Source organism: Thunnus albacares, chromosome 5 (assembly GCF_914725855.1).
Source record: "Thunnus albacares chromosome 5, fThuAlb1.1, whole genome shotgun sequence".
Lineage (NCBI taxonomy): Eukaryota > Metazoa > Chordata > Actinopteri > Scombriformes > Scombridae > Thunnus > Thunnus albacares.
In genome coordinates, this window is record NC_058110.1 from 34,378,128 (window position 1) to 34,398,551 (window position 20,424).

Sequence of the window (20,424 nt, forward strand, 5' to 3'; positions counted from 1 at the left end):
TCAGTGTGCACAAGTGCAGGGTGACAGCTGGCTGACTGTGACACATTCTCTGCCAGCTTTTTATTTATTTATTTATTTTTTTAAATCAAGGTCAAATCTCTTTGTGTACTATAAATAACTTTATAGGCTATAACATAAAAATAACTTTAACTTACACCTTAATGCTATGCCATGAGCTGGTCGCCAGTTTACAAAGATTAAAATATCAAAACATTAAATCACAGTTGCACTTTGTTAATAACAAAAACCGAGAGAGAGCCTTTAAAGAAAGTTACCTTTAATATGATTGGTGGGTACTTTACACTTTGCAGTCTTTCCTCTTAGTTAGAGTTTCTTTTGTGGAGCTCTCAGCTCTCAGGGAAACCACAGTTTACATTTGGCTGTCTGAATATGATGTTTTATATCAGCATCTCCACTGTGCCCAACTGAAAATGTACTCTTGCAGTTTGTGCAGAACGCAGCATTTTCATTGCCGGGTACTTTACGAAGGAAGGAGTAAATCTCGCATGCAATTTGAAAGTGTAAAGTCATGTTATTTGTATGCAGACTGTGAGACCGGGTTGCAGCACCAGGTAAATCTCTGTATTTCACAGTATACAGAGTCTTTAATCTGGTGTCTGGTATGACATTCCCTCTCTGGCCAGATGAATGCATACTGAGCATGCTCAATGGGCCGAGCACCAGAGACTTCTGCCGGCCAAGCTGGCTAACTTCCGGTATGCTAACTTGAATATGGATAAAATAATTTAATCATGTGCCTCTTCTAGACTTTCCAAATGTTATTGGACCGGATGGATCAGATTCTGATAGTGAAACGAGTCATTTCATGTGGGTTGTGTGATGCTCAAAACAATTGATCCACCGTTTTACAGCCACAACAGTTGCAGTTAGGCTATGGCAGCCTATGATGTAAGCACGTCAACAGTGTTTTTGTAATTACTCTCACTTCCAGAAGGGGGAGACAAAAATTCCTCACTGCAGGTTTAACCTTTCTATATCTGGATTGCACGATCAAACCTACTGTATGATGATGCAGCCAGTATAGCTGGGGAGTACACAGGAGTGCAAAACTTCATCACACATGTTTGTAACGCGTCTCCTTTGATTCATGACTCTTTACTGTGGGTTCATGAGTAACTCTCAGTAACCAGTCAGAAAAGGTCAAGGCAGTATTTGAGGGACAGACAACATCAGGACAAAACAAAACACTGAAAGCTCTGCGTCTGACCAGGTGGACAGTCCAGGAAAAGGTTCTTCCTGCTGTTCTTGGTCAGTATGAGAGTGTGTTGTTGAGTTTGGAGGAGATGACCTGTTGTGGTTCAGACACTGGAGTCATGGCATTTTCAGAAAGAGAAAACTGTCTTTGGTCTTTTTCGAGCATCAGAAGTTATTCGGGACCTAGAATGCTTAAAAAATCACCGAAGAAGAAAACACAGACCACTGCAGGCTGCAGCAGAATATATGAAGTCCACTCTTCAAAGTAAAAAGAACAAGGAAAACTTTCAGAGAGTGTTTGACAAGGCATCATATGGTGCATTCCTTGGATATTGAGTCTAACCAAATCCCTCACAAAAGACAGTCCCTCAAAAGATACACTGCTGGAGCAGCAGTTCAAAAAACAGTTTAATTAGGCAGATTTGCAAGTCTTGCACAAATTAGAGAATGTTCTCACTGGGAAAATGAACGATGTCTGTCAGTACCCAGAGCTTGACAAAGAAAGTCTGAAAGTCCAAGTACCCATGCTCATCTCAAAGAACAAGTACAAGTCCAGCAGTGAAGCTGCAGATATCCTAAAAATAATGCATCTTGAGGTTAGAGGTTTGTTTGATGAGGTTCAAACTCTTGTTGGGCTGCTGCTGGTTATCTCTGTGGCCTCAGCTGAAGCTGAAAGAAGCTTCAGTGAACTTAAGAGACTGAAATTCTGTAGAGTAGACTACTAATCTATTGACTACAATTAAAATGCAGTTTTGTGTTCTGTTTGCTGTGTTCATTATATGTGTACAATACTTGTTATATGGTCTGGCACTTTAATGGTAGATTTAGGTTATATACTGATACACATCCATCAAGTGATGCTAGAATACTCTATTCTGAAATGTACTTCTGGTTTCTGTTCCTACCTGTGCATTAAAACATCCATGTGATACAAGTCATGTTTTACAGAATGTGTGCGTGTGCATCTGAGTGTATGACATAGATAGCATGTTTATACATTAATATCCACATTGGTCATATGACAGAAAATGACCATACCGATGTTAAAACCAAACCTACACTGTTGGTTCATGATGAGGCAGTTTTAGACGACAGAGGAAGAAAAAAGAGGAACTAGATGCCTGGTTGGCTGATGGCATAAGATGGTGGTGGGAACCAAACCTGAAACTAAAAGAAAGTCTCAGTGTGGCTACAAGTGTTCACATTAAGACAAGCTGCAGAATATTGCCAGGTTTCCCTCACTGTTGAAACTTTTATTGAAAATCGTTTAAATTATCCTGTTAATTTTCCAATTTTATTGAATTAGTGTAAACGCACACAGCAGCTCTCTCAATTTAGAGCCACACTCTCTGCTGCTGTGTGATGCTTTACAGCACAATTCTATATTTTTCTGACTGTCAACAAATCTCATGTTTGGATCAGTGATTTCTGGGGCCACCCTGACCTGTTAAAAGTGGATGGCCTTCACCCTGCAGGGACGGTGCCCCTCTTTTATTTAGAAATATGGACAGGTGTCTACGTTTAGTTTGACATTAGGGATTTATTATTTGGCAGGTTGCAGGTAATTAGAGAGCCTGCTAGGTTTAACTGTCAACTAATAATACAAGATGTCTAATTCCAATTACCATTTCATGTAGTGGTACCTCTACAGATCTTCCTACTAACAACACCATTAAGTTAGGTTTTTACAAATATCAGATCACTGATCCTTGAGCATAGTTTTGATAAGATAGGTTCATGTGAAACGTGGTTTAAACCAAATGTTTTTCTCCCTTTGAATGAAGCTTCCCCAACTGACTATATTATGTCCATGTAGCTCAGGCTAAAAAGCAAGGTGGGGGTGTCGCTTTAATTTATTAAGTCTATTTTCAATTTAACTTCCAAATTCTAAATTCCAAATTCAACTCATGTGAGGCTCTTATTCTACATCCATCGCCCTCAGCCATGAACAGACTCTGTTTATTCCACATTGTGACACTCTATCTGCCACCTGGCCCCTATTCACTCAATGATTTCAATATCCATCTGAATGAGTCTGGTGATACTCTAAGTAAAGCCTTTCTGGGTTCATGCAGTCTGTTCATGAGTTGACTCATTGCAATGGTTACACCCTTGTTGTTAATTAATGTTAAATATGGAGTACCTCAGGGCTCTGTCCTTGGCCCTTTACTTTTATGACTTTATATTTCACCTCTTGGCCAAATTATACGTAATCATGGAATAAATTTCCATTGCTATGCAGATGATACTCAGCTGTATGTGCCTATAACGGCCGCTGATCATACTCACATCACTAAATTAGATTTGATCCCAGCTTCTCCATTGATAAGCACATCAAAGAAATCATCAAGTCTGCCTTTTTCCACTTATGTAACATTGCTAAAATTTGGGTCTTTCTTGTCCATGACTAACAGAAACATTTGTTTCATCCAGACTTGATTACTATAATGTTCTGTTTTCAGGTCTGACACCTGCTAGTACTAAAAGTCTGGTGGTTCAAAATGCTGCAGCTAGAATTTTAACTAAAACAAGAAAATTTGACCATATTACACCAATTCTAGTCTCCCTTCATTGGCTTTCTATTCATGTTAGATCAAACTTTAAGGTGCTTCTTCTGACTTATAAAATCCTAAAATGGGCCCCATCATACCTGTCTGATCTCCTTAAACCTTATATTCCATCTCAAATTGTCCGCTCTCAGAACGCAGGGCCTCTGTGTGTCCCCAGAGTTAAAAGAAGTCAGCAGGCAGCAGGGCCTTTTCCTATTGGGCCCAGTTCATAAGGAATAAGCTCCATGTTGACATCAGACAATCCGAGTCTTTTGAGTCCTTAAAATCTAAACTTAAAACTCATCTTTATACCTTAATCTTCAATAAATTGCCTAATTGATTTCTGTCTCAAAAAATTTACTAATCGCTACTAATTAAAAACCTTGTCTGTCCTGCTGACAAGATTATTGATTATTGCAACTGCTTTGATAACCATTGCATCTCTCAAATCTTCTTTTTGTTTGTTGTCCACAAGCTGCCTCTCTCTCCCTCTTTTCTCCTCCTTGTTCTTTCTTTTCTCTCAGGCGTCTCTTTGCTGGACCATCGGCCATCCTGCCTGTGTGTGTGTGTGTACGTGAATGTGAATACATGCATGTGCTGTGTGTGTCTGGGTCATTCACTGTCCTTCAGGTTGTGTGATACATATTGGGCAGGTCCTGTCTCCTTCTCCTAGGAGTATCTTTAAGTTTGAGAGGTCACTGAGGTCTTTGAAATCTGAAATTTTAGAGTTGAACTTGTTAAAGTAAATGTTCCTTATTTCATTGAATGTTTTACATTGTAGGAGGAAGTGCATCACCTGCCTCAACCTCACCTGTGGAACAGTGACCACATACTCTGTTTTCTTTTGGTTGTCATTGTTTCTTGTGTTGTCCTTTTTTGATTGCCAATTGGTGGTCACTGAGCCTGTACTTGGTTAGGATCTGTCTCTTCTTCTATCTGACAGTAGAGATATTCTGTCTGCCAGTCTGTCCTCCCAGGTCTCCATGGTGATAGAGGTTGCCTGGCTCAGGTCCTATTCTGTTCTGGCAACACGTAACACAATTTTGTATTCCTGTTCCATGTTGTATTTCTGTAATTTGTCTCTCTTATTCTGCTCTGTAAACACAACATCTATTTCCTGTCTGTCTGTTGTGTAAGAGGGATCCTCCTCTGTTTCTCTTCCTGAGCTTTCTTCTATTCTTTCCCCTGTTAAATTTTTATTTTTTTTTTTAGTTTTTCCTTATTCAAATCGAGGGTCTAAGGACAGGGAATGCTGTATTGCTGTACAGATTTTAAAGACCCCCGAGGCAAACTTGTGATTTGTGATATTGGGCAATACAAATAAGAATTGACTTGACTTGACTCCAATAATCCCAGTAAAACAGGAGCATGCCAAAGTGTAAGTAATGATACATTACTGGGATTAGGAACTGTAATGTGATTACTGAATTTCAAACTGTAATCCCTTACACTACTGTTGCTGAAAAAGGTAAGCCCATTACACAGTAATTCTGCAATTCTGTAGTTCTTCCATGATTAGTGGGTACATAAGGGGTATCTAAGGTTAAGTAGTTACTGGATCACATACTGTAGTTACAAGATTTAAATGTGTGCCTTTGATAGGACGCCATGTTACTGCATGTCAATCAAGATTTGATTAAAGCTGTATGTAAGCTGATGACGGAAGGATGTTTCATCAAAATAACATAAATTTTAAATTTTAAACAACATTTTTCTCAAAGGAGAACACAGAAGATTTACAGGGCAGATATGTTGCTCGAGGAGACAAAAAGGAAGCAATTTAATTTGCACGCGCAGCAAGTTTCTTTCAAAAACAGGAAGTGCTTGGTTTCATGTTGGTATATGTTAAGAGGGCATAAATTGCAGATTGTCAGCAGATGCCAACTGCACATCAAAGATGGAGAACTTACTGACAAATTTGGCTTCTGGAAAACTCAACACGTATGTCACAATCGTTGTGATGTTTACCTACAACATTTTGCTCGACCGGGACTTTGCGTGCACTTGCAAAGAACAAGAGCTTGATTGTTATTTATACATGGTTCTGCCATTCTTAATTATATTTTTCTTGATACTCTGGACAGACAGGGTATTTCTGCACGTCTGTAGATACAGATGTACATGTAATGGAAAATTCTGGGATAAGTGTCGAGACTGCATTTTTTGTGGGTCTTTTGTACGCATCATTTTCAAGGCGATTTTCGTGGGTCTGCTGTGGGTTGCTTTTGTATATCTCGATGGTGACTGGTATGTTTGCTGCAAGAATGATCATTCAGAACAACAAAGACACTTAGCCTGCATAGACAAGAAGATTGTCTATGACAAGGATCAAGTAATCATTGCTAAACTGAAAAACAAGTCCAGGGTGAGTGTTTTCATCATGTCAGCCTGTACTAGTGTTTATTTTACTGTGGTTCACTGTGGAGTTTTATCTCAAGAAAATGACTGCACACAGTAATGCTGTTGTTTCTTTTTCAGCTTATTGGTGCCTGTATACTCATGTGTATCATTCTTCTGGCGGCCATTATGTCACTGTTTGAGTCGAGGAGTTGCTGTCTTTGCAACACGACTCTATTTGACAAACTGATTTTGGAGGAAGAGGAAAATGTACGGACAGAGATTATGAGGGAAGTGGCAAAAGAAAAGTTGACTGAAAAAGTAAAGGACAAAATAAACAAGGAACATGATGAGAACTGTTTTGATGTTGCTGAAGAACTGATAAATGCATCCACAATGCCAACAGTTCCTAAACAAAACAAGCAACAGGAACAACACGGGGCACAAGCAACACTCAACCAGGTAAAGAATCAACACTTTTCAGCTAGTTAAGCAGCTCATTTGCAATTGTGTTTTTTCATTCAGTTTGCCTGAAGAAGGCTTGCGACCAAGTTGTATGTAGCTAATGGTGTGTTAAGATTTATGTGCAGAAGCGTGTTACTTAAACGTCAAATGACTATATGAAACTAACAGAAATGTCATATCTTGTTTTCCACATGGTTTATCATTTGAGCTTTGACTGCTGCTCTTTTAATGGTGATGCAGCTGGAGGTAAACTACAATGGTCATCTGTACACAGGAAATCATGTGAAGAAATGTGGTGGAAGTGGTTCTTCTTATGTATTTGTTATATTTGGTGGTACATTGGCTCAAAATGACAACAGAAACCTGGACTGATTTGACAGTGAATACATGTTGGAGTGTCTGCAGTTGGATTAATACAGTTTGAGAGAGAGGTCGACATCCCAAATTCATGTTTTTTTTTAATTGAATCTATTTTTTATGTTATTCTTTATCTGTGATAAGTTAATGATTGTTAAAAGATGAAAGACAAAAGACTGAAACTAGAGTAGTGAAAGCTATTACAGCAGCAGATTAATGTTCAGGGTATAACAATCACTTATCACTATCACATGTGGAGAACATGTTCAGCTGTCCACATCCTTTTGTCCAGGAAGGATGTTTAGAGCTTCAGCTGGTAAACAGGAATACTGTTACTTCAAACTGAGTAACAGCTATTAATGCAACAGGCCTGCCGTATATGTTCTTGTGTAGTCATTGGAAAAACAAAGTAGAATGATGATGTAAAACAATTTTTAATTTTTTAATGTTTAATGATTTTTACAGTAAATTCCATATGTTATATTAATATTTAAAATGAGAAATGGCTGTAATACAGAAAAAAAGTACTTGTGGCTTTGTGTGTTATTTAAATTTTTGTGGGGGAGGAATTCCACTCCTGTCTACAGACGACCATTGGCTGATGATAGATTCAAACAGCTGGAGGGAAGAACTCTCACAAGTGCAGTTAGGGTTAGGGTTAGTTTAGGTTCGGTTAAGGTTAGGTTAGGGTTAGCGCACAAATTTTGCAAGAGTTATGCAAATCGTTGATTCAATCTAGCTCCAACCATGACCATTGTGATTGTCATCCACCATGTTGCTGCTGAAGCTGGTTTTAATGATGTCATCTCATTGTGTCCGGTTTAATGGCACCGACTGGAGAATTAGCAACACCTGCTGTTTATCTCCTTACATTCACACAACAGACATGGATGGAAACATTCACTATTTTATTTTGACGATTTTCTGGAAATTTGGTTAAAATCTGCACCACATTTAGATTGCATACAGACTGCGGTTAGGTTTCAATCACACCACCTCTAAAATTGTACACACTGCAAAGTTTGTAAAAGAAATCCATTCTTTACAATCTTTACATTTAATACTGGTGGACATTTTACTACTGATACTCATTTACTCTTACTTAGTAAAAATCTGATTACAGGACTTTTACACTGATATGTGACTGCAGAATTGAATATTTGAGGCCATTTCCACCAGACATATTCTGACAATTTATTAATTTATCTTTTTTTTGTCTCCAAATACAGGATATTCAATTAAAGGCCTTATCCCCAGCCAATGGACAGAAGAAGGTTTTTTACAGTTTGATAATCACATTTCTATTCATCACCACATCAGTCAAAAGTGTTTAAGCTCTCTGTGTCTAAAACACAGAGAGCTTAAATCTGTGATTGTGTGACATACTAACCAACTGATCAACTAAATACATCACAACTGTTTTTTGCTCATATTTTCACAGAATGACAATGAGTCTGTTTTCTCTCTGAAGCCCCCAGAAATGTTTTCATGTTTCTATTTTATGTATTGAGCCTTCAGCTCACCAGTACAGTGTGAAATGATTTAATTTTTTAACTTTTAATCACTTTGTGTTTAAAAAGAGATGGCATTCAGATTGATAATTAGTAATCTCATTTTATTTTAAAACTTGTAATTTTTCCAGTAACATTTAACCATCCCATTGCCACACACTTCTTTGCTTATTCCAACACATAAGCAGCCTTTTGACAAATACTAATATCAGAAGAAGTTAGTGATAACATAATGCTACAACTCCATTAAGCAAGTATTATTAATCTAATTCAGCCAGCTGTGGGGGTCCTGTGGTGGAAAAACACAACAACAAAACCAAAAACACAACAACTGAAGTCACAACCCAATAATTGTTCTGGAAAAGCATCAACTGTTGTCGCTACCGTTTTCCTTTTTGTTGTTTTGTTTTGCACCTCAGGGCTACCGTAGCCAGCTCACATAGAATAGATTATGAAGTGAATGTAAAATATGTACAGTGTTAATGTTTCGTGAATAGAGACTGATCTTGTCACTCCTCTTTAGGAACCACAGAACTCAACTCAGCAGGGAGAGGGGAGCAACGCCACTAAACCCCAACCTCAGGGAACGCCAAGCCATCAGGTGGGTGCTTTGTTTGAGGTCAAGCTTTATATTTGTTATTTATTTACAGCTATGGATTAATTATGATGTCAGTAACATAATTTTGTAAAACACATACAATTCTACTATTAATATTCTATTCTAACTCACAGATATTCACATAATAACCATGTGGTTAAATTAGGGGATGATCATGGACATGGTTTTGGAAAATTAACTTTTTATTTGTCCAATCTGTTTTGTCCAATCACAAACAAGAATTGTTGTCCTTACCTTTTCCATTTTGTTGTTGTGCTGTTGTCATTTGTTTATGTGTTTTTGGTTTTGTTGTTATGTTTTGCACCTCAGGACCACTGTAGCCGGCTCATGTGGAATAGATTATAATGTGAATGTAAAATATGTAGAGAATTAATGTTTGGTGAATAGACTCTGATCTTGTCACTCCTCATAAGGAACCACAGAGCGCAGCACAGCAGGGAGAGAGGAGAGACGCCACTGACCCCCCCACCCCTCAGAGAACACCAAGCCATGAGGTGGGTGCTTTTGTTCTGTGGACAATTCAATTGAGGAAATAAATACTGCGTTGAAAATAAATAGTAGGACTATTAAAGAGGTAAAAATGTAAAATGCTGACAATGCCACCTAAGGTTGTTATCCCGAGGATATGGGGGCTGCATTGCGTGTGGGTATGTTATGTTTCACCACATCAGTCATCCCGAAATCTTCCTTGTGAGCAAAGAAAACCTTCTCCCATCAGCAGAGTTGCTAAATGACCCTGCTCATCCTGGGCCAGGTCTGGTTGATCAGTGAGCTACAGCACGTCAAAGACTTGGTCTTGTTCAGGCTGACGTTGTATGCTTCATGGATGTCCATTTCATCTACCTGAAATAGTCTGCCCAGCTTCTCGTAGCATCCTATGGAGACTGGGAAATCATTCACGTTACGAATGTTAATTGGAACTCAATCTTGTCTTGCCACTGATATTGTTTGAGCTGCTGAAACAGCACCGGCCTCCTGGAGTGTCTCAACCAGCCCATAGTAGTCACGCCCTCTCATTCTGGCATTGGCACATCCCCAGACTACCACTTCACCCCAGGCTGGTATGCTAACTCGGTGACAGTGGTCTGGCCAGACATAACCTTGTAAACTATCTTCTGAGGTCACTGTAGTCCTGCGGCACACTGAAACTTAGAGTTCTGGCAAGAGAAAGGCACTGGCCCATCAAGGTTTCATAACAGCAAGCTGGACGAAAACCCATCATCCACAATAAAATCTCCTCGCTAGTTAATTTTATGGCCCTCAATTTCAAACTCCATAGTGACATAGTCCAGACAGGGGACATGGGAACCATTGGCAGCTTTAAGCTTAATCATTGAGGGAGTTCTTTAACAGCATACTCAGAGAAGTGCTTAACAAAATTATCATATTAAGGTGGTTTGTGAGCCAATTTCTAGAAGGCCTTTCATTTTAAGATCACCTATTACCACCTCAACATGTGGACATTGTCCAGTCAAAGCTGAAGTTGGCCCTTGTGAGGTCCGTCTGGCCTAACCCAACTCCAACTTGTGTCCACATCTGTCCTCTAAAAGTAGAGCCATTTGTTGAAGGGCATCAAATGTTCTCTCTGGCTGTTGACGGGCAGATCTCCTCAGTCCTTGTGTTAGGGGTCCCTCCTCCAGGCCCAGAAGGAACTGTTCTTTCAGGTGGTCGTTGGTGGCGGCCTCATCTGGGTCGTGTTGCTGGAGCCTGCGATGCAGCTCCCTTAACCTCAGAACTGAGACTGCACAGGTTCATCTGCAAGCAAAGAACAACTAAACAAGTTTTTTTGTTGGTAAATAACAAGGAGACATTAGCAGGAAAGATAAAATATAAAGATTTCTCAGTTTCAAGAATAAGGCCTTCACTGAGGTTCCCCATAAAAAGAAAGACTGATGACTATTTTTCTGTTCGATTGTATTCTATATAGATCCCGTGTAATGATTTTACACCAATACAGTTAAACTTTTTCTATATATTGTGTAAAACAATAATTATTGTTTTTCACAGAGCTGTAACAGAATACACATGGCACAAGTGACAGAGACCATAAAAATATAGAACAAGGATTCTGTGACACCAATTTCATGTGATCTGACTAAATGTGTTTTCTGTCATCACTCACTGTGTTAAATGCTTTTCAGGAGGAAAGAAGTCCGGCTCCACCACCACCAGAGGTAAATCTATCAGTCAATTTACTATTCCAGTTTCAGATCAATAATAATGATACAAATCTTGTACATCACTTGTGGATCCTCCTCTTTTCACCACTGTGAGGCTGACCGACATGTGATAAGAACAGAGGCCACTAGAGGTCGCTGCTCTGTCACTTTTCACTTCTATAATGTGTTCCATGTGAGATGACTGACTGAAGCTGTGTTTTTCTAACAGGAGCAGACCCTTATGTAGCAGGAACCGGGTCCATCAAACAAACAGTAACAATTACTTCATCAGTTTCTGGGAGAACTTTTGTCCCTCTGAGATTAGTTTGAACTTTCCTCTTGCTTGACTCACAATCTGTTATTTACTCACCTTTTCCTACTTAGACAGATTATTTATTATGTTTGATAAATGCTGTTTGCTATTGATCCATTTCATTTACTGATATGTCAGATGTTCAAGTCTTTGTTTTAGTTTCTTTATCGATAATTTCTTTTGAATGATTTTATCAGTGATATAATTACTGTGTTAGACTCATATTGATGTTTGCATTTTATTGACTGCTTTTCACTTGTTGCAACTCTAAAGAATAATTTTGGTTCAGATCATTTTAAGTTAAATGTTGAAGCTGTTTTGATTTTCATTTAAACATTAAGTTTGATTGCATTTTATTTATTCAGTTTATATTTTTATGCCGCATCTTGATTGTTCATTTTGAATTGATTTAAGAACATATTTACATCTTGATTTTAACCTTTTAAGGTTTCCATCATTTGCATCTGTAATAAGCAATTGATTCAACTTTGACTGAGTCAAACTCTATAGAGTTTTTATGCCTTTGATTAAGATCTCTATTGTATTATGGATAATGTGACCAATATATGGTTAAAAAATAAAATACTTCAATACTACAGTATAAAGTAAGTGGTATTTTAATTTCATCATAAAGCATTTGGCAGTGATTACATTTCACAATTAGGTATTAGGTTGGTTGATCCTCACCTCAACTTTGACAATCATATCAGCAACGTTACTAAAATAGCCTTTTATCACTTGAGAAACATAACAAGAGTCAGACCCTACCTCTCCCTAGAGGATGCTAAAAAACTAACTCATGCCTTTGTACCCTTATGGTTAGATTATTACAACACACTTTATACTGGTTATCCAAAAAATAAAAACTATTGATCAGCTGCAACGCATCCAAAACTCAGCAGCAAGAATTCTAATAAAAACCATTAAAAGAGGTCACATTACTCCCATGTTCGCACTGACTTCCAGTAACGTTGAAGATAGATTTTAAAATTCTTTTACTTGTTTTTAAAGCTCCGAATGGGCTAGCACCTTCCTATCTGTCAGATCGCCTGTCGGAGTACGTTCCAAATCGCTCCCTCAGACCGCATAGTGCCGGTCTGCTGAGGGTGCCACCGCCGAACAGCAAGAAGTATGGCGATGCTGCCCTCTGTTGTTATGCACCAAGGATTTGGAACATGCTCCCTCCTCATCTTAGACAAGCGACCTCGCTTGACAGTTTTATGAAGCCCCTTACGAAAAAAGCACATGTGAAATTCAGTCTTTCACATGTGAGCTGAGACATTTCACATGTGATGTTGTGATTTCACATGTGAACTTAAAATTCACATTTGGAAATCACGTGTATCTTAAAATTCACGTGAAAAAGACAAAATGTTTTCAGCTTTACATGTCATTGCAAACTTTACATGTGAAAAAGATAATGTCACGTGAAGTGAAACATTTCACATGATGTTGTGGTTTCACATGTGAACCTAAGTTTCACTTTTGGAAATCACATGTGTATCTCAAATTCACATGTAAAAAAAAAATTTTTAATTTTATATGTGAATGCAAACTTAACATGTGAAAGGGATAAAGTCATGTGTGAAATGAAACATTCACATGTGATGTTGTGATTTCACATGTGATTTGATTTGAATGCAAACTTTTATATGTGAAAATCACCATTTCCTATGTGAACTGACACATCTCACAGATTGATTTCACATGTAAACTCAAGACCTTTCCCTTCCATATAAACTGAGACATTTCACATGCGACATGATTTAGAATGTTATAAAAGACGTGTCAAGTTTCAAGAGGAATTTCGATTTTTGGATTGAAAAGGTACTCTTTGTAAAATGTTCTCTTCCTGGACATTTTGCTAACGCCACCTAAGTGCATTGAGTGTATTAATAAAAGTATTGAGCCAAGGAGCTCGCGCTTCCCGCCCATACACTCTGGGTTCCCCATGCTGCCTTCAGGACCTCACGGAAATATTACAGTTATCGAGTGTAATACATAAATGATCATAAACATGAACAACAACGGTCTCACAAACGCATGTATTACTATAATATGTGAGATGTCGCATTTATAAGCTGTAAATAACGTATCCCATGTCCGTTTCTGATGTTCACTAAGGAGCAATAGGGTAGGTTTATTTTTGTAATACCGTTTATATATTCCGTAGTTACATGTCCGACCTATTTTTTTCATTTCATTAATTCATTTAATTTAATCCATACTAAGTTAGTAAAATCTGCACCAAAAAATTACATAACACGTGTATTATCCTCTGTAAGCAAACGTGAGACGAGCTTTTGATGAAGACAAATCTTGGATGGTGCACATGAATGCATCGTCATCTTTGACCGTTGGAAGCAGATTGACGTCACAGACGAAGACAGAGAAATGGATCGGGACGCAGTGATTTACCGGTTCGACGACGACCAAATCAGTATATTTAAAGAAAAAATTGTATCAAAGAAGAAAATGCTGAATGACTCTGACATGATTGGGCTGTTGGAGCGCAGCTCCGCCGACAAGGGGAGGATGGCGAAAATACCCAGCAACGGTAAGTTACTGGCAGTGAGTGGTGAGTAACTGTTAACTTAAAACTAGCTTAACGCTAACGTTACTTTGACACCATGCCAGCTAGCTAGTTAGATGCTAATAGTTGTAACATTAAGTCGTATGCTTTTATAAGTACATAAATTTGTCGTTTTGTCACGTTTTTTGCCACGTTTAATTGCTTGTTCGGTGAAATCATTTGTTGCATAGCTTCATCTGTGAATTTAGCACGGTGTAACGTTACGTCGACGTTAACTTAAGGTTATTCCGTGATTCGCACAACGTTATCATTAATGTACAGATTCTAAGTACCATTGAAGAACCTCTGTTTTCCAGCATTAGAAATTATTTCTTCCACCTCAGTATACTCTCTCTCTCTCTCTCTGTCTCTCTCTCTCAACTCAACCGGTCAAGGCAGATGGCGTCCACCTAGAGTCCGCTGCTGCTGTATGTAGTTAAAGTTTTTAAATGCATGATCGCAAACGTGATCATTTACGACGTGAGATACAGTTGAGTTATGATTGAAATAGGGTGGGATTGATAAAAATCATATACATGTTTTTAACAAAGTATTTATGTTTTCTTTTTCTCTATTGTCATTATACCAAATAATTAAGACTCAGTGTCTGCAGATTTGTGGTGATGTGTGTCCATCCTAACAATCTCACTGAGAAGCGTTTTGTCCATTTGTTGAGAGTTCAGCCTTTTCAGAGCTATGATATAAGCAATGTTACTTGCTGAAAGGACAAAGATTCATCAGCACACACTTTGATCTATATTCCATTTCCATGTAATGGTCCACAATTTAAAAGTTTTTTCTAATAATTTGTTATTTCATGTATGTAATCTTTGTTCATTGTATTTCCAAATTGTGATTTTTTTTTCTCTGATCTGGCATGTCTCAGGTAGGGGTTGAAATTGAAATAGTCTTTGTATTTTTACAAAACCTGTGCAACATCATTATCCTGAAACCATTTACAGTGCTTACAGTGCATTTAATTGACTTTGTTTTACCTTTATGATTTGATCCCTTCTCCAGGATTTTATTGCCGCAGGGCGGGATCTCTTACATTTGACTCAATGTATTTCTTTTTTTTTTATGCTAATCTGTGATTGACCATGACACGTAAAATGACCCTCCAAGGGAGGCTGTCCTCCCTTACCAGTCAACAACCAGAATGCAATATTGACATCGAGTTGGTCCAATGATAGTTTCCAGATTTCATCTTCAATTCTCTCCACTGTAAGGCAGAGTAGCAGCAGTAGATAGCTCCTTGCATTAGCCAATGCAACAGCTGGCTTGTTGCAGCAGCCTCAAGGACTCTTTATACATATGTGGAATGACTGTTAAGCTCTGTTGTTAAGCTAATGGGAGAAATGATCTGGACTGGTCAGCCAGCAGTAGCAGGACACCGCCAGGGAGGCTGGAGAGAGAAGCAACCGAAAAAACAACCAGGATAGTTAGCTTGTTTGTCATTGTTGCTAATGATATCAGACTGGTTAAGCAGCAGCCATAAAGTTCTGTTAACTAACAAACAAGATGGCCAACAGCCACAAATGGATGCTATGACATGAATACTTCTGGACATCTCCATGAAAGAAAGAAGAAGACATCAGATAACGTGAGTCAGATACAGCTTCTCTCTCTCTGTCTCTTTGGTCGCTAATTTCATCTCTGATGGTTAAATGTCTCTCTGTGTGGCTGTTGTGTGAATTTATCTCCTTAACAAGAATGCAGCAGAGATCATAATGTGTTGTGGGTAACGTTAGTTTACTTATTGAAGTTACAGTGAGCTGTCTGGACTCACTCATTCATTGTTTTTAATTGAGTGGTTGTTCAGTCACCTGTTGATGTGTGATTAGTGAATGTTTGCAGGAGGTCTGGCTGCTTGCTTCTGACAGTTTCTTTAGTTAGTTTTTAAACTGAGACATATATTGAGTAATAAGCTTAAAATAACTAGAATAACAAGTGTTAACTAGTGCTGTAACGGATCGTAGTTGATCCGTGATCCGTACGGAACACCCCCCACGGTTCGGCAGGTATATGAACTGCGGATTAATTGCAAAATTTAATGTGTCATTTGAGACAAAGTAAACAAACTACTGTAAGTACAAGTCATGGGCAGACAGCATGTCGCTAACGTTAACAGGGATTTTGAAGAGCAACGATCAAACCAGCATCTAACCCGTCCGATGTGACATTTGAGTTGTTTACCTGCTGTTTAATGTGCTGCAGCTGAGCATCTAGCTGCTAACTGACGTTAGCGGTGAATGTTTATCAAGTTTTGATGATGTGGACAGAGGCTGTTTCATTCACTGTTTAAAAGAGGACGGTTTCATGCCTCATATTGCAATAACTGAGCATTGAATATTTTATATATTTTGTTTTGTTTTATTTTATTTAAACATTGGACATCTTAAATGTTGTTTTCATTTAAGACCATGGGCAAAAGTTCCTTGCTGTTTCTGGCTGTAAATGTGTTACAGAATACATGGAAAACAAAGTTTTATTTGTCTCCCCCCTTTTTTTCGCTGATCCTAATAATGATCTGATCCGTGACTCAAATCCGTAATACGATCCGAACCATGAGTTTTGTGTTCATGTTAACACCCCTAGTGTTAACATGTCAGCTTTATAGACTATATTTTGTATGTCGTGCACATAGATCAGTGTGTGTAAGTCATGTATTTGATACATGCATTAATACTTTCTGATGTGAACCTACACTTTTAGATCTGTGAATGTTTTTAGTGTTCAGTCTTTCTAGTATTCAGCACTGATCTGAACCTGTATCACATCATAAGCTTTGTGCTACTTTATATATTTCTGTATACTAAGAAAAATATATAGGGAACACTTGTAAATCATGTGATATGTTGTCTGTTTTTGATGAGAACATAAATCTGTTGTCACAATAGAACAATACTATAAATTTGAATATTACTTTGTTGGTAAAATGACACATTTGATCCACTCCATGGCTAAGATGAGCACTTCTTGGTTTAGAGACAATATGTATATGCTAAATGTCTTTAAAGAAGCAGCCTTTTCACCACTCATGCAAATTGTTTTATTGGCATATAAAATTACCCCCCAGCCCTCCGATTTCATCAGGTGGGACAATGATATAGTTTGATGCAGTTTGTTGTAAGATTCCATGTAGGTTTTCCTCCTGTCCTCCCCAATTTTTTGAGTCACCAGCCGCCACTGGTGTATATATTTCTTTTGTAAAGCACTTTGAGCTGCATTTTATGTCATGAAAGGTGCTCTATAAAGAAAGTTTAGTATTATTATAATTATTTTTAGTGTTGCTATTGTAAACTACATGAACAGTTTCTTACCGTAAATGTTACAATAAATGTTACAATAAATAAAACTGAAAAGTTCCTTCTTATTCATATTGATTGAAAAAAAACATAAATTGCAGACATGTACTGTAAATAACAACGTGTCTTCAATCTTAATGGTCCAGTAATGAGATCAGCTCAGTTTTACATTTAAAAACAAATAACCCTTAACATCTATCACACAAGAGACAGCTTTATGGAACTGAAATTTATTCAGAAGCTTTCAGAAATGTCAATTATATTCAAGTGTGTTTGAAAAAGTAATTATCAAGGTTAAAGCCCTTTCAAAGGGGGTCAGGTTAAATCTGTTAAGTATAACATCCTGAGCTGCCATCAAAACTTTGTCATGAGTCTAAACTGCAACTGTTTTGCAAACTCCTGTTAAAAATAAAGAAAAGCACAAATAAACAGATTGCAGGATAACAGAATTTGTAATGCCTTCAAATGTCCTCTGTTTTAATTGGCATAAGGTCGGCATCCAGGCTTCCAGGCTCACAGCTCACTGAGTGAGAAAGACACGAGAATGAAAATCAAACACAGAGTGAGAAAAAAAGAAATGAAACAATTCAATGGGAGAGAGAAACCTAACTTCCCTTTATGAAGTAATGTCAAGTTGTTGAGAAGGGTGGTGACAAGAAATCACTGTGAGCTTGTTTGTCTTAGTAAGAATAACTTTCCCCGGCTGACCTGTAGTTCCCCTCTCAGGGTTAGTCACAATGAGGACAACATGTGACAATTGATCTAATATGTCCCAGGTTTTCGTAAAGCTTGACAACAAACTGCAGTATATTTGCAGCAAACTACAGCTCAGAAACACAGCTAGTTGAGTGAGCTTTTTATATCTGAACAATATGACCAGGACTCACACTTTTTATTTCGTTCCAGCTATGTGGAAAAGTGATATTTTCATATCACAGATGAACAAAGGCATTAAAATGTGCCTTCTAATTAATACATGAGATTCAGCTGCTATTAAGGAAACATAAGTACTGCTAAGTATTTATAAAAACAAAAAATATCCAGACATAAAGCATGAACCACAGGCACATAATCTTTACAAACCACATATCCTGATTTGGGTGCGGCCCTGAAGCTTTCTGCTTCCATCAGCATGTTTCCTCTTTCTGGGCATTTTCCACTGACATTTGAGGATGTGAAAATTAAAAAATATGCTGGTTTTAAAGTCATGTCATCCTAGTGGATCTTATTAAATTCAATACTAATAATAACAAATGCACTATTGCGAAAAATGCACTATTCCCCCCTGTCTCAGTCATACTTCCTGAAACATCAGTGCCCACCTGTTTTAGGACATAACTTGGCCTTTAAAATAATGACCTATATACTTGTAGCACATAAAGGGTTTGGGAAATTAGGAAGCTTTGACAAACATAGTTGGTTTTGGTTAATTTTTTAAGTGTAAAGTAAGATGCTACCACAACAAAGGAACTGTTGTCCAGAGTTACATTCACTATAGTTTATTGTACAAAAATGAAACTTTAGGCCTTCACTGTATTCAGGATGGGCTCAATCAGACTAAACTAAACACACATTTGCATTTTCACGTCATACATCTAAAAACAATTAGCACTGATCTACAAACCAAAGTCTGAGTCAAATCCTGATACAAAATTTGTAGATGTTGCAGGGTGTTTTAAAAGAGCCACACTGCACCACAGCTTACAGCACAAAAGCAACATTACTCCAATTTTATAAAAACAGTAAAACTTTTTAAAACTGATCAAACCTGAAACATGCAGATCCCAGGCTTTATTGCCTTCATCTCTGTTAAATTATTTTGAGAGACAGGTCATGTTGTAGATTTCTTGTAGTAAATTTCAGTTTCCATTTACTTTTATTTGAAATGTAAAATGTTTGCAAGTTTATAATAAATGCACAATGGAGCACGTGTTAACTTGTTGACATTTTGTGGCAGTGGTATATCGGTATCGACAATGGGCAAAAATGAGATGGAAAGTATGGGCATGTTGGATATCGGCAAAAAATCCAATACCATACATCCCTAAATATAAATGACAGAAGAACAAAAAAAACAAAAATATGAACCTTTAATCTAAACTGGTCGAGGGTGCTGACATTCACTAAACTTTTATATTAAATTTAAAGAAGCAAAGTAAAAGGTTTAGGATTTAAAAGTGACTTCAGTCAGAGCTGTTCTTACTGCACATCAAAACAGCTGCATCATGAAGTTTACAGTTTACTTCTCCCAGAACTGCTGCAAGTGGTGTGAATGTTGCTGCTGCACAGAGCCTCGTACCTCTAGAGGTCCTGCAGTCTTTCACTGTTTTCTTCACTGAATCTTTTTTATTTCCCAACAAATTTCAAGTCAGCTTCAAGTCAGTGTTCATGTCTGACACTTTTAGAGTTCTAGTAAATGCTCGTTAGGTGTATTTCTTAGGCAAATAAAGTCTACATATTTATAATCCATCATAAATCATAAATACAGCTGTTCACATCATATGTTTCTTAATTTACAAATAGTTGTGTTATTCTACAAAAAAAAAGAAAGAAAGAAATGAGCAATACATTTTAAAGCTCATGAGAAACCTTGAGAAGCAAATTAATGGGAAGAAACACATTCATTGGTGTGAGTTAACACCCAGGACACTTTGGTTCTGAAGGTTGTCTGATGCATTTTAGAAATAAGGAAGTTTACTTTTACACAAAGAGGAACACACTCCTTTTTCTCACCAAGTCTCAGTTAGAGCCAAAATATCTCTCACTGATCTATTTTTCTTTTTCTGAACAAACGCTTCACTAAACATTTTCTTGTTGCCTCCTTCAATTTGTTTGAATATCTATTGGTAACACTTGACTTTAACATCGTCCCCATATTTATCATTTATAAGTTGTATATTGATATTTAATAAATGGTTATAACTCCTGTTGGAACCCAGAAGTGTTTGCTGCTGTATAAACAGATAATGAATGACAATATAGTAAAACTCAGTTATAATAATATAAAATATGCCTTCAT

At 37.6% G+C, this 20,424-nt stretch overlaps 1 long non-coding RNA gene across 2 annotated transcripts; it reads left to right on the top strand.

Annotated features, from left to right (window-relative positions):
- Window positions 1–7,925: 7,925 nt before the first annotated feature.
- LOC122981826 lies at window positions 7,926–11,971 on the top strand. 2 transcript variants are annotated; one of them, XR_006403317.1, is made up of 3 exons: window positions 7,926–9,035; window positions 9,467–11,227; window positions 11,442–11,971. It is a non-coding gene; the product is annotated as an uncharacterized LOC122981826 (long non-coding RNA). The 2 variants fall into 2 exon arrangements; XR_006403318.1 differs by having other exon boundaries at window positions 7,926–8,197; window positions 8,958–11,227.
- The last annotated feature ends 8,453 nt before the right edge of the window (window positions 11,972–20,424 follow it).